Here is a 14,036-nt window from a genome sequence, read left to right as displayed (position 1 = left end):
TGTCTTAGGCCGGTTTCACATGTCCTGATATTTACGGTACCGGAAAAAACAGTACTGGAGATATCCGTGTCCGTGTGTCATGAATGTAATATTTGCGGCACAAGTGTAGCAACTGTGTGTCGCCCGTGTGCCGCATCAGTACCACACGGACAGCCGCCGGGGAAGATGCTCTACAGTAAGTGCTGCTCCCCAGCGGCAGGTGCTGAAGATGGCTCTCATCATTCTTACTTGCTCTGCCGGCGATCGGCGTGAGCAAAATAGAATGATGAGAGTTATATTAGGCTATGTGCCCACGTAGCGATTCTGAAACAGAATAAACCTGAGCAGAATCGCACACCCTGCTCCCGGGAAAACGCATGCGTTTTTTTACGCGCTTTTGTAAGCGTTTGTCAAGCGTTTTTGCATGCGTTTTCCTAAGCGTTTTTGCCCATATAATTGATGGTATGCGGAATCACGTACGATTCCGCAAAATTAATGAACATGCTGCATTTTTAATTGCTAAGCGTTTCCACAGCGGTTAAAAATGCACCATTGGCACAACATGTGCATTTTTCATTAAAAATCAATTGGATGCTTTTCTTAAGCGTTTCTGCAGCAGAATCGCTTGTCTAAAATCGCTGCAGAAACGCTTAAAAAACGCACACAGCCTCAAAGTCAGAACGATGACAGCAGGTGGGGGCTTTTGGGACTATTACTCCCATCATCCAACACCTGCTGCCGCTAATAACAGTGAAGCACAGAAAAAACGGAGTATAACAAACGTGTAAAAATACTCTGTTGTAAAAAATATATGTAACAGTAAACAGCAAGCGCCAGTAAAAAAATGATAACAAAAACAGGGTATTTAGTTGATACGTTTTTTGCAAAAAATGTGAACACTGTCCTACCGACTTGTTCACTTTTGTGCATGGCTCATGTGTTTTTAATCTGTTAGTTTCTTGCTTTTGCAAGTTTTGGGAGATCCCCCCTCCTCTCTTCTGAGCCATGCACATAAAAAGCCATCTTGCACAGCGTATCCACGTCAAGCAATGCCTTTCTGAATCCTGCTCATATAGGTACTGTTCACATAATCAGATTTTAAATACATTGCTTAGGGACTGCTCTAAGATGGGCATACCTTGACGTTGGTGAGTGGCTTAGTATACATTTTTTGCAAAAAACGTATCAACTAAGTACCCTGTTTTTGTTATCGTTTTTTTACTGGCACTTGCTGTTTACTGTTACATATATTTTTTACAACAGAGTATTTTTACACATTTGTTATATTGCGTTTTTTGTGTTTCAGTCCTTGGGTGGCGTGAACACTCTCCTACTGTTAGGCGTCAGGTTCTTGTCGCTGCGCAGCAGGAATCCCGAGATTTACATCTGGCAGTCTCACATTCCTCTTCGGCCACAGAGGTAACCTGCTCAGACGACTCGTCGATCCCGGTGCTTTGCTCAAACCAGCTCTGTGGGTTTGGTTGCTGCTACCACCTCTAGCCCAGCTATAGCAATGCATGCTGGTCAGCAGAGAGCTACTCCAGGGACTAAGTCCTCCTTTCGGTCCACTGAGCATGCCCGTGGGACGATCTCTCATTGGAGATCGGAGGTCACTTGCTCAGGTCCTTCTCCAGCTTGGATTGGACCATCAGAAAGGTCAGGAAGGTCCCAGACGGAGGAGGCTATAAAAGGTTTGCATGGCCGCTCGGCCATGGGCTAGCATAGCCTGCATTATCAGACTATGAGGAGTGAGTGTCGTATGCATATCTGTTATGATTGAGTCACCGTAGGAGGCAAAAACAGAAATGTTAGCTAAGTCCAGAAAACCAGAGAGGTTGGCAGCTATCGGATTGCAGACCCCTGAACCTATCAACACAACTAGCAGTAGCCGTGGGGGGTTCCTACGATGCCCTAGACCCCTCGATCACAGCCGGAGAATTAAATAGGCCTAAAGAAAGAAAGGGGAAATCTAAACTGCCCCAGAGCAGACCCCAAAGCAATAGGCAGCCCCCAACATATAATGACGGTGAAGCAAGATGAAAACACTAACACAGACAGAAAGATAGACTGAGCAAAGACAGGGCCCAAGCTAACTAGATAGGAAAGGACAGGAAGGCTGCTGTCTGCAATCCGTGAAAAACCCTATGAAAATAAGAGCCAACAGACTGACAGTGAAAAAGGCCCTGAAGACGCTAGGCTTCAAAAAGCTATGTCAGTACTCAGGAATATTCTGAAGACAGAGCAACCGGCAAAAGGAGATTCAGCTCACCCCAGCAGGGAATGGCAGAATCCAGAAAAGCAAGGAAAACAAAAACAAAACACAAATGCTAACAGGCAAAGCAGAAAACTTAGCTTTAGAGGAGCAGGAATCAGACTGGTGTCCTAGAAGTCCACAGAGAAATCATCCGCAGGGCAGAAGGGCGTCGGCAGCCTTATATCCAGTCCGTGACTCCACTCAGCCAGTCATCTTCATTAGGCTCAGGTGCCTGATAATCAGGCTCATTACCTTCCTTTACCAGAATAGGGAGTTCACCAGACCTCAGTGACGAAGGGGAAAATGAACTCACAACACATATCTCTGATGAATGACTCATTAAGAAACCCCTACCCATGGTACGCATGTGTTGCGCAGCCTAGCCTGTTAAGCGCCCAGGCTTAGGTGTAGGTAGGACAGAGTCTGAGACAGGCATCAGTGTACACGGTGCACGTGCTCGACACTCCATAGTCAGCGTCTACAGTGGCATCCGCAGGTGCAACGCTGCACGCTCAGAAGGTCTAGAGGGACTCTGACCCCGTGTCCTTGTGGCAGAGTTCTGTGACCGCTTTCTGTGCGCTCCGTGGCCGGGCTCTGTGAGCTAAACAGTCACCGGCATTTATGTTCTGCGGTAGCGCAGCTCTGTGAGTTAACAGAGTTCGCTTCTGTTCACACTGGTTAACGTTAACCCACGTGTGACCTTTTGTACACCGCTTTATACTTCCGCCATTACTAAGCAACAGTTTACCACCCCTGCACGGTGGACGTTGGACCCCGGGCTGCGAACGCACCTTACTATTATTTTATTATTTGGTGCGTTCCGCTAGCCCTAACACCTACCGACTTGTTCACTTTTGTGCATGGCTCATGTGTGTTTTTAATCTATTAGTTTCTTGCTTTTGCAAGTTCTGGGAGATCCCCGCCCCTCTCTTGTGAGCCATGCACATAAAAAAGCCGTCTTGCACAGCATATCCACATCAAGCATTGCCTTTCTGAATCATGCTCATATAGGTACTGCTCACATGATCAGGTTTTAAATACAATGGTTAGGGACTGCTCTAAGATGGGTATACCTTGATGTTGGTGAAGTGGCTTAGGCCTCTTTCACACATCAGGTTTTCGCCGTCAGGCGCGATCCGGCGCTTTTGACAGAAACCGGATCCGGCGAAATGCAATGCCGGATCCGGTTTCACCCCCATTGACTTGCATTTGCGCCGGATCGCGCCGGATGGCCATGCGTTTCATCCGGTTTTCGCCGGATCCGGCAATGTGTCGCAATGTGTCGCGATCCGGCGTCTGGAAAAAACGTCTACTGTAACGTTTTTTGTCTCCGGCGAAAAAGCCGGACACGCCGGATCCGGCGCGTCCGGCTTTTTCACACAATGAAAGCCTATGAGCGCCGCAATGCGCCGGATCCGGTTTTTTGGTCTGAGCATGCTCAGTAGCTCTGCCCACAAGACATATATAAAAGCAAGACAGTGGGACCCACAGCCACACCCAACATGCCACCCAAGAAAGCAACCAAGCGAACCAGGAGAAGGCAGGAGACCACTGCAGCACCATCAGCACCACCACCACCCCAAATGGAGCAGCAAATAGAACATGCTGAGGAGGGGAGGCCAGCAGCAGATGAGAGACGGTAATTATCAAATCCCCCATTCCTCCAAACTAGGGCCATGGAATATCAAGATATTCATTGGCCCTTTGTTTCTCTTTATTCAACAGCCACCAAAGAGATGCAGCAGCAGCACCATCAGCACCACCCCAAATGGAGCAGCATGCTGAACGGGAGGGGAGTCCAGAAGCAGATGAGAGACGGTAATTATCAAATCCCCCATTCCTCCAAACTAGGGCCATGGAATATCAAGATATTCATTGGCCCTTTGTTTCTCTTTATTCAACAGCCGCCAAAGAGATGCAGCAGCAGCAGCAGCAGCAGAAATGGCATCACTGGCAGCAGCAATACCCACAGCCATGGAGTCTGGCCAACAACAGGACAGCACATCTTCATCTGGGAGCCCTCCCTCGCATCAACAGCGTTTGAAGGTAAGTTTTTATTTCCAAAATCCATCATCTCTGTAATATATGTCTATTCATTGCCTTTTATTTCAAAACAGGAATCATAAGATGAAGAGGAGCTCCCAGAAGAAGAAGGAAGGGGTGGACAGACGTTTGGAGTGGGCTCACAATTCGTAAGTTTTTTGCATCAAACGCAGAAACACAACATCACACTACACACAACACATAGAAAACAATGTTCTGCAGACCACACACAGCAAACAAATGCCTACATCCAAACTCATAACATTTTTTGTTTTCTTCTCTAGTCTTCCCAATCTGGTGCTCGGCCAAGAGGTCCTCGCAGTGCCTCCCAGGGTCGTCCGCGACAGCAACGCGGCGGTCACCAGCGTGTAAGTATAAATATTTTTGCTTTGTTTTTTTGCACTTTTTATTTCATTTCTTTTGTGGAGGCTAATTATGTTATTTTTGTCTTTTTCTTTAACAGCCTTCACAGCGTGCTCCCGACTCTGACGGTGAGGATGGAGGGATTGATGTGGACCGCCTCATCGATCTCGTCAGAGAAAGGGAGCCGCTCTGGAGTATGGCTGACCGCCGCCACGCTGACCTGATCATTACCCGACGACTCTGGGAGGAAATCTGTTCTCTCCTTGTGGGCCGCTGGGAGGACCTCGAAGCTCGGGACCAGATTAAAGAGCGTAAGTATATACAGTAACGGTTGCTTGATGTAAACCAGTGTTTCCCGAACTCCAGTCCTCGTGGTCCCCACGGATCATGTGTTCAGGATTTCTATTTACTATTGAAATCCTGAAAACATGACCCCTGGGGACCATGAGGACTGGAGTTTGTGAAACACTGATGTTGTATACTAACCACTCCTTTCTCGTTTCAGGGAACAGAATTGTGAATCGGTGGCGGTCTGTGAGGGATCGTTTCAAGAAGGAGTTCAATAAAGAGATGCGGGCCCCGAGTGGATCTGGAGGACGCAGGAGCAAGTACAAGTACGCACAAGCCCTGTCGTTCCTCCGGGAAACAATGCTCACCAGAAGGTAAATATTACACACCACATGTGAAAAAAATGTTAGATGTAACTTTTTTTTTCAGCCAGGGCCATACCATGTCAGTATTTTAATTGTTTTTTTTTCTCTTTATTCCACAGCACGGTGAGCAGCACTCGGGAGCCGGCACGATTGGACCCTTCTGAGGCGATCCCTGAGGAGACCGGCACCGAGGGACACTTCGACCGCCCCGGTACATCTGCACCTTCCCTGCCTTCCCACACATTCGACCCATCTGTCCCATCCACCAGCACAGGAGCATCGTGGCCGCCTACATTACATGAAGCTGCTGGTGAGGAGATCGCTTTCCCTTTACCCCACCCTTCTGCCCCTGCCGCCTCTAGTACACCTGCGGGTACTGGGCGACAGCGGCAGAGGGGTCAGGAAAAGAGTTATGCGCAAGAGTTATTGCATCTGAATGCATCTTTCCAGAACTGTCTCAAAGTCTTGTCAGAGCAAATCTCCGCAGGCTTTCAGCAGATCAACTCCAGCATTCTGGAGGTGAAGACACTTCTGCAAACCATGCATTCAGAAGCAAGATCTTCGCCAAACCACACCTTTTTCAGGTCTGTTGTGGAGCGCATGGAAACGCTCTCTCCTGCCCAGCAGATGCATGTAATGCATTCGTGCCACGGTGCTCTACAGCAGGTTACCTCCCAACCTCCACCTCCCACCACTGTAGTTCCTCCACCTGCACCCCCTCCAGCCACTTTCCATCCTCCCCCTCCTATTACATCTGCACCCCCTCCAGCCACTTTTCATCCTCCCCCTCCTACTACATACCAGCAACCTGCCCAGTACCAGCAACCTCACCAGTACCAGCAACCTCACCAGTACCAGTCATCTCCCCACTTCCAGCAACCTGCCCCGTACCAAACTCCTTCCCCGTACCAAACTCCTTCCCCGTACCAAACTCCTTCCCCATACAACTTTCCATCAACATCATCTGCTCCTACAGTCCCTGCCCAACCCTCCACTCCACCACCCACCACCTCTTCTGCTTCCCACATGTCCACCCATTCTGTAGTTTTTTCCACACCTTCACCTCTAACTGTTCCTTCCCCACCAAGATCCCAGTCCTCTCTCCACACACCCAGTGTCGAAGTGTCCCGCAGCCCCTCCAGCAGTATTTCCACCCCACAGTACACAGAATTGTAATGTGTGTTTTTTGTAATAAAAATGCCCATTGGGTTTAAAACCTTTCTAAAAAAGTTTTTTTGCACTTTAAAAACATTTTACAAAAAAAAAAAAATTTAAATAAAAGTTAAATTATCGTTTCACAATGGTTGTCTGTCATTTCTTTCTGCGGCGAACTATGTTTTAAAAAAAGGTTAAATACAGGGTATTTCAAAGGTAAAAAGGTATTCAAAACCAGGTATAACTGTGGGTAAATTTTAGCTTTTTGCCACAGTTGTGTTCCTGGTTGTGTTTGAAGCAAAGTATTTCACTTAAAAAGTTGTGTTTATTGTTGGTGATTTCCTACCAATGTACACAACTTTTGTTAAAGGTGAAATACTTTGCATAAAACACAACCAGGTACACACCTGTGGCCTAAAGGTAAAAATAGTAAGACCATGACAAGATAGCCAACTTTGGTTGGCAAAGGTATATACTGTTGGTCCAGAAGGTACACAAGTTTAGGGCAAAAATCTCTCACACTCTGTCATCCCAGTGTACTCTGCCTTGAGGTGACATAAAGTATAGTGGAAAATTGTCCCTGAAACCGTCACAGAACTTCTAGTGGTAATATTTCCAATGACAACATCCATCTTCGCCAGTAACTTGCTCTTCTCTCCAACCTGCACTTTCTTCTCTACAACCTGTCAAAGAAGGGCTGTAGGAACATGCTATATCTAGTTTTCCAGTAGCCAATCCCGTTCGGAAGGCCACAAGGGTCAATTTTAAAAACCGGATCCGGCGTAATCCGTCGAAAAACGGATAGAAAAACGGATGAACCGGATGAGACGGATCCGGTTTTGTCTGTCAAGAAAAAGACGGATCCGGCAAAAAACCGGATCCGTCACATCCGGTTTTACTAAACATTTGCCGGATCCGGCGTTCCGGCACGACGCCGGATCGCGCCTGACGCCGAAAACCTGATGTGTGAAAGTAGCCTTAGTATACATTTTTTCAAAAAATGTATCAACTACATACCCTGTTTTTATTATCATTTTTTTTACTGGCACTTGCTGTTTACTGTTACATATATTTTTTTACAACAGAGTATTTTTGCACATTTGTTTTACTGCGTTTTTTCTGTGTTTCAGTCTTTGGGTGGTGTGAACACTGTCCTAACGACTTGTTCACTTTTATGCATGGCTCATGTGTGTTTTTTATTTTTTTTTACGCTAATAACAGTGACAGCAGGAGCGGATGATCGGGGTATTCTTCGCTACCTGCGATCTAACTAAATAAATGAATGAAAAACCCGACATGGGTTCCCCCCCTATTTTCTTTAACCAACCAAGGCAAACTCACAGCTGGGGGCTGCAACCTTCAGCTGTCAGCTTCAGCAAGGTTGGCTATCAAGAACAGAGGGGTCCCCATGCTGTTTTTTTAATTATATATTTTTGACAACCGGCCTTGCTAAAGCTCACAACTGGTGGCTGGTATTCTCAGGCTGGTTAAGGGCCATTGATATAGCCCCTCTCAGCCTTAAAACACCAGCCCACAGCTGCCCAGAAAAGGCACATCTATGAGATGTGCCAATTCTGGCGCTTTGCCACTTGACCTGTAGCGGTGGCAAGTGGGGTAATAATTGTGGGGTTGATGTCACCTTTGTATTGTAAGGTGACATTAAACCCAGGGCTTAGTAAGACGCTTACGGTAGTGCTTCTTCCCCGGTGCCGATGCATGTCACACAGATTACATCAATGTGTGATCTCCATGTGCCCCTGTGCGAGATGTTTTGCTGCCCGTGCTGCCGGTAAAAAAAACGACATGTCAACATGTTTTGCCCACGGACACACGGTCCGTGGAAACACACTGACATGTGCACAGACCCATTCATTTGAATGGGTCTACGTGTGTCAGTGTCTCCGGTACGTGTGAAAACTGTCACCACACGTATCGGACACACTGACGTGTGAAAGAGGCCTTAGAAGTATTAGAAAATACATCCGTCTCCTTAGTATTTCTTGCTTGGTGTCTTCTCAGGATCTTGAGAAGTTATTAGTATTTCAGCATGGCTGCCTCTCGACATGACAGCTATTTATTTGTAATGATAAAGACATTGGACTGTGTCGTGGGAAATAGAATTGTTCTAAATCGGGCCAGGACCTTTTTTTCTCATTTATTATTTCGATGCAGAAAATGGATAATGCAAAATAGATCCAAGATGCCAATTGTCTGTAATCACATTGCTCACAAATATGCAGTTTATATATTTACAGAAGTTGACTTTGCTGTATTTCACGTAATGAAATATTCACAGCCTGGAAATTTTTACTTAAATGGAACCTGTCACCAGTTTTACACCAGTTTTAACCCCCACTGATCACCTTTTAAAGAATGTAAATGCGATTCCTAAAACTCCTTTATACCTTACAGGGGTTGTCCAGGCTTGGGTACAAGTCTTCAGTTTATCTATGTGACTGCAGACTTGTGAATCCTCACAGTGCGCAGTGTGCATGCTGTGAAGCGTCTCCGATGCTGATGCCGAGACCAGGCTGTCTTGAGACTTCAAGTGTGTGATTTGCATACACCCATCCATATTCCAACTAGACATGTCCGATGTTGCTTAAATCACTTCTAGAGAGTGAGTTCATGCACGTCTAGTCTACACGTGACAGCATACTTGCGGTCACACGACCACTGCTCTGGGCGCTGGAGAATTCTGACAGAATGGAGGGCGCAGCCGATGAGAATTCATAAGTCTGCAGTCATATAGAGTAACTGTATACTTGTAGCCTTTAACCCCTTTCTGCCATATGATGTACTCTCCTGTACATGTGCTATGGGACTTAGATCCCAAGGACGGGATAGTACGTCATAGCTGATCAGCCGCGCTCATGGGGGGAGCGCGGCTGATCGCGGCCGGGTGTCAACTGATTATCACAGCTGACACCAGGCACTATGTGCCAGGAGCGGTCACGGACCGCTCCCTGCACATTAACCCCAGGCACACTGCGATCAAACAGTGGCATAGGGAAGCATCGTGCAGGGAGGGGGCTCCCTCTGTGCTTCCCTGAGACCCTCAGAACAACGCGATGGGATCGTGTTGTTCCAAGGGCCTCCCTGCAGGCCCCCGGATCCAAGATGGCCGCGGGGTCCTTCCGGGTCCTGAAGGGAGGTGGCTTCTCAGTGCCTGCTGAGAGCAGGCGCTGAGAAGCCTCCTACACTGCCTGTTAGATCGCTGATCTGACACAGTGCTCTGCAAAGTGTCAGATCAGCGATCTGACTTTACATAGTAATGTCCCACCCTGGGACAATGTAAAAAAGATTTTTTTAAAAATTCCCCAATAAATTCATTTCTTTATGTAAATAAAAAAATAAAGTACACATATTTAGTATCGCCGCGTCCAAAACGACCCGCCCTATAAAACTGTCCCACTAGTTAACCTCTTTAGTGAACCCCTTAAAAAAAAAACAAGGCAAAAAACAATGCTTTATCATCATACCGCTGAACAAAAAGTGCAATAACATGCAATCAAAAAGACGGATATAAATAAACATGGTACCGCTGAAAACGTCATCTTGTCCCGCAAAAAACGAGCTGCCATACAGGTCATCAGCAAAAAAATAAAAAGTTATAGCTCGCAGAATAAAGCGATGCAAAAATAATTATTTTTTATATAAAATTGTTTTTATTATATAAAAGTGCCAAAACATAAAAAAATGATATAAATAATGTCATCATACTAACCGGAAGAATAAAACTGCTTTATCAATTTTACCACACGTGGAACGGTATAAATGCCTTTTACCGTGTGACAGCTGCCAAACATAAAAACCTGCTATAAATAGTAAATCAAACCCCCCTTTATCACCCCATTATTTAGGGAAAATTAATAAAATTAAAAAAATTATTTATTTCCATTTTCCCATTAGCGTTAGGGTTAGGGCTAGGGTTAGGGTTAGGGCTATGGTTGGAGTTAGAATTGGGGGGTTTCCACTGTTTAGGCACATCAGGGGCTCTCCAAACGCTACATGGCACCTGATCTCAATTACAGCCAGTTCTGCGTTGAAAAAGTCAAACAGTGTTCCTTGTCTTCCGAGCTCTGTCATTCGCCAAAACAGTGGTTTACCCCCACATATGGGGTATCAGTGAACTCAGGACAAATTGCACAATAACTCTTGGGGTCCAAATTCTTCTGTTACCCTTTGGAAAATAAAAAATTGGGGTCAAAGATATATTATTTTTGTGGAAAAAATATGATTTTTTATGGCTCTACATTATAAACTTCTGTGAAGCACTTATGGGTTCAAAGTTCTCACCACACATCTAGATAAGTTACTTGGGGGGTCTAGTTTCCAAAATGGGGTCATTTGTGGGGGGTTTCCATTGTTTAGGCACATCAGGGGCTATCCAAAGGTGACATGGTGTCCGATCTCAATTCCAGCCAATTTTGCATTGAAAAAGTCAAACAGCGCTGCTTCCCTTCCATGCTCTGCCATGCGCCGAAACAGTACCCCCCCCCCACATATGGGGTATCAGCGTATTCAGGGCAAACTGCATAATAACTTTTGGGGTCCAATTTCTCCTGTTACCGTTGGGAAAATAAAAAAAAATTGGAACTGAGGTAATTTTTTGTGAAAAAAGTTAAATGTTCATTTTTTTTTTTTTTTTTTAAACATTCAAAAAATTCCTGTGAAGCATCTGAAGGGTTAATAAACTTCTTGAATGTGGTTTTCAGCACCTTGAGGGGTGCAGTTTTTAGAATGGTGTCACTTTTGGGTATTTTCTATCATAAAGACCCCTCAAAGTGACTTCAAATGTGATGTGGTCCCCCCAAAAAAATGGTGTTGTAAAAATGAGAAATTGCTGGTTAACTGTTAACCCTTATAACTTCCTAACTTGTCTCACGGGAGACAAGCGGTGGAAACCGCGTCCAGGCCACTACCTATTCCACGCCACCATTACCGGCTCTTTGATTCAGCAGACAATTAACTCTCCATGCTCTGACATTATTCTCTATGAACAGGTTGCCCTATATACAAGTGCAGTCAGTACATTATATAGTACATTGACGAAGGTCGCTGTGACCGAAACGTTTACTGTATGTACTGCATCTTATTAAACATCCTTTTTCACTTGCAATCATTCTCATGTGTGTGCCAATTTAGTTTATACGGTGGTGATTGGGACTCGGTCCGTGGCCCTGAGTGTCCACTAAAGAAGATGACAGTTCAGATGAGGGGGAAGATGGTATGAAAATTAATTTGGAAAAGGGGGATCGTGATGCCACCCGTGGTACTCGGCTAGGGTAGCCGACGCTGCAATACAAATCCTCTGGGCCGGTGTTAAAGCAGCCAAGATGATGAAGCTCTCCACGGGCAGAGCTGTATCCCAGGGCAGTTGAGATGGTGTTTGTGAGCCGTTGATGGTGATTGTGAGTGTAGCGTGTGTAGCAGGTGAGTTGTAAAAGACACCAAGGACACAGTTGGGTGCATTTTCTGAGTTTTTCCTCAAAAGTTTTTTGCACAAGATGACCCGATTGGTACTGTGTCATCTGAGGGAGGGGTCCGTCAAAATCCAAGGTAGATCAGGAACACATGTTCAAGACTCCTCCTTGTGTATCCTTTCTAGGCCGTGTCTCTGCGCTGATCTCTCCCTTCCTTCCTGCTGTGCGCCTTCACAAACAGTGTCCCAAGCCGGCAGCCACGGATCACACCGGGAGACGTGGGTCAGGCTCCGGGGTCATTTATTCAAACTGCTGCCTTTTTGAGTATTGAATGCGGCTGCGACAGAGGCACTTAAAGTTACCTCAGCCTCCGTCTTTCTACCTGAGCCCTGTATTTCTCCACTACCTTCAGGAGCCACCTTCCCCAATAAGGCCTGGTCCTTCCTTCTACAGAAATGGGCTTCACAGGTGGATTATTGCACTTCCCGTGCCCCAAGGACCCCTTCCTTCCAGTCTAGGAGCTTGGACAAGATTTTTCTCTCTTCTCTGACCCTCAGCCCTCTCACAGCAATCTTGCTCTTATTCTGTCCTGTCAACGACTGACAACTCTCTAGAAAGATCCATTTACCTCAGACTAGCTCCACCTACCAAATGTCACCTTGCTCTCTCTAATTAGATGCCCACAATCACTCCACTACCTAAGCTCCTCCCACTGTACCTACCTTCCACACTAACCCCCAACAACCTTTCCTAGTCAGTCTGGGATGAGGCCATCCTCCCGCCGGGTACACCCAGAAAGCTCTGACTAACTAGTGTGTGTGTTGAGTGCAGGGTTAGAAGTCCTGAGTGGTGATCCCTCCTTACCTGAGGGTGGGAGACCACACCTTTGGATGAGGTGCAGTACCTCTGTGGCGACCGTACCCTTTCTCAACTTTCTATATTGTTGTCGGATCCATACTGGACCTGAGAGCGTCTGTGTTTGCCTCTTGAAATGTATACGGAGATTCAGTATGTTTGAACTATACTATATATACCTTGTATCTATTGATACTGTACCCTTTTGCAAATTTTTATATTATTGTCTAATCCATACTGAGCCTGTGACCGTCTGTGTCTATCTCATGAAATAGATACAGAGATTTACAATTATCCCTAGACTGGATAGAGCTGTCCGCTTCTGAAACAGTACCATATATCTGCTGGTATTTTGAGTCCATTTTCACAAAAATTATTAAGTATGGTGGAAGAGGCCGCGGACGTGGGTGTGGGGGGGCCATCTGGTACTGATGGTGGTGGTGGTGGTGCATCTGCTGGTAGTGCCAAAAGCACAATAGCAGCTAAGGAAGGAGGAGTTGAGCCTGCATCATCATCTGGCACAAGAAGGCCTTTAAGGCTCTCTTTTCTGGGAGTAGGTAAAGTGCTTTTCTGGGAGTAGGTAAACTGGTGTGACCAGTAGAAGCGCTACTGCAGCACGAAACGGCTGTCATCATTTCCACTCCTGCTCCCATCCTCCCTATGCCATTGTTTTAAAGTATCTGAATAAAGAAGATTTTAACCCGTGAGTGCCATACGTTTTTCTTTTTGGTATAGCCGCTGTGACTAATTGCTTTGGAGTGGCACCGTGGTTTATGGAGCACTTCTTACAATACGCATACTTGCAGTATCACTTTGCACAACTCTTTGTGCGGTGAATAAGCTTCCCGGCTGTGCGGATTAACTCTTTGTTGGCGAAACTGCTTTTAAAGCCGGAGCATCAGGAACTGGTTTTGCCTTACATTGCCGAAAAAGCCTCCAGCTCTATCGCCTCCTCTTCTGAAGTTTAAAAAAATTCAAGCACTGAGTCGTCAGTGCAGGCTTCTGGTCAGGAACCACCCCTTTCCTTGTCTTCTTCACCCCCACTAAAAGTGAAGGATGCGGCAGCCCACACTTCAGATTACTCCATGGAGCTCTTTTCACATGCCATGCCTGTGTTATCAAGTGAAATTCTGAAATCCCCAGTCCAACATGAATCGGAGATGGAGTGCACTGATGCACAGCCACTGTTAGATGATTCTGCTGGTACATTAACCCACAGCACTACATTCCCCTCGCACTATACAGAGCCAGAATGTGACACTGATGAAACTCAGGTGCCCCTTCCCGCATACTATACCACCTTACACG

Source organism: Dendrobates tinctorius, unplaced genomic scaffold (genome assembly GCF_039654945.1).
Source record: "Dendrobates tinctorius isolate UK_male_01 unplaced genomic scaffold, ASM3965494v1 ptg000120l, whole genome shotgun sequence".
In the NCBI taxonomy this organism is placed as follows: Eukaryota; Metazoa; Chordata; class Amphibia; order Anura; family Dendrobatidae; genus Dendrobates; species Dendrobates tinctorius.
This window is presented reverse-complemented; position numbering follows the sequence as displayed.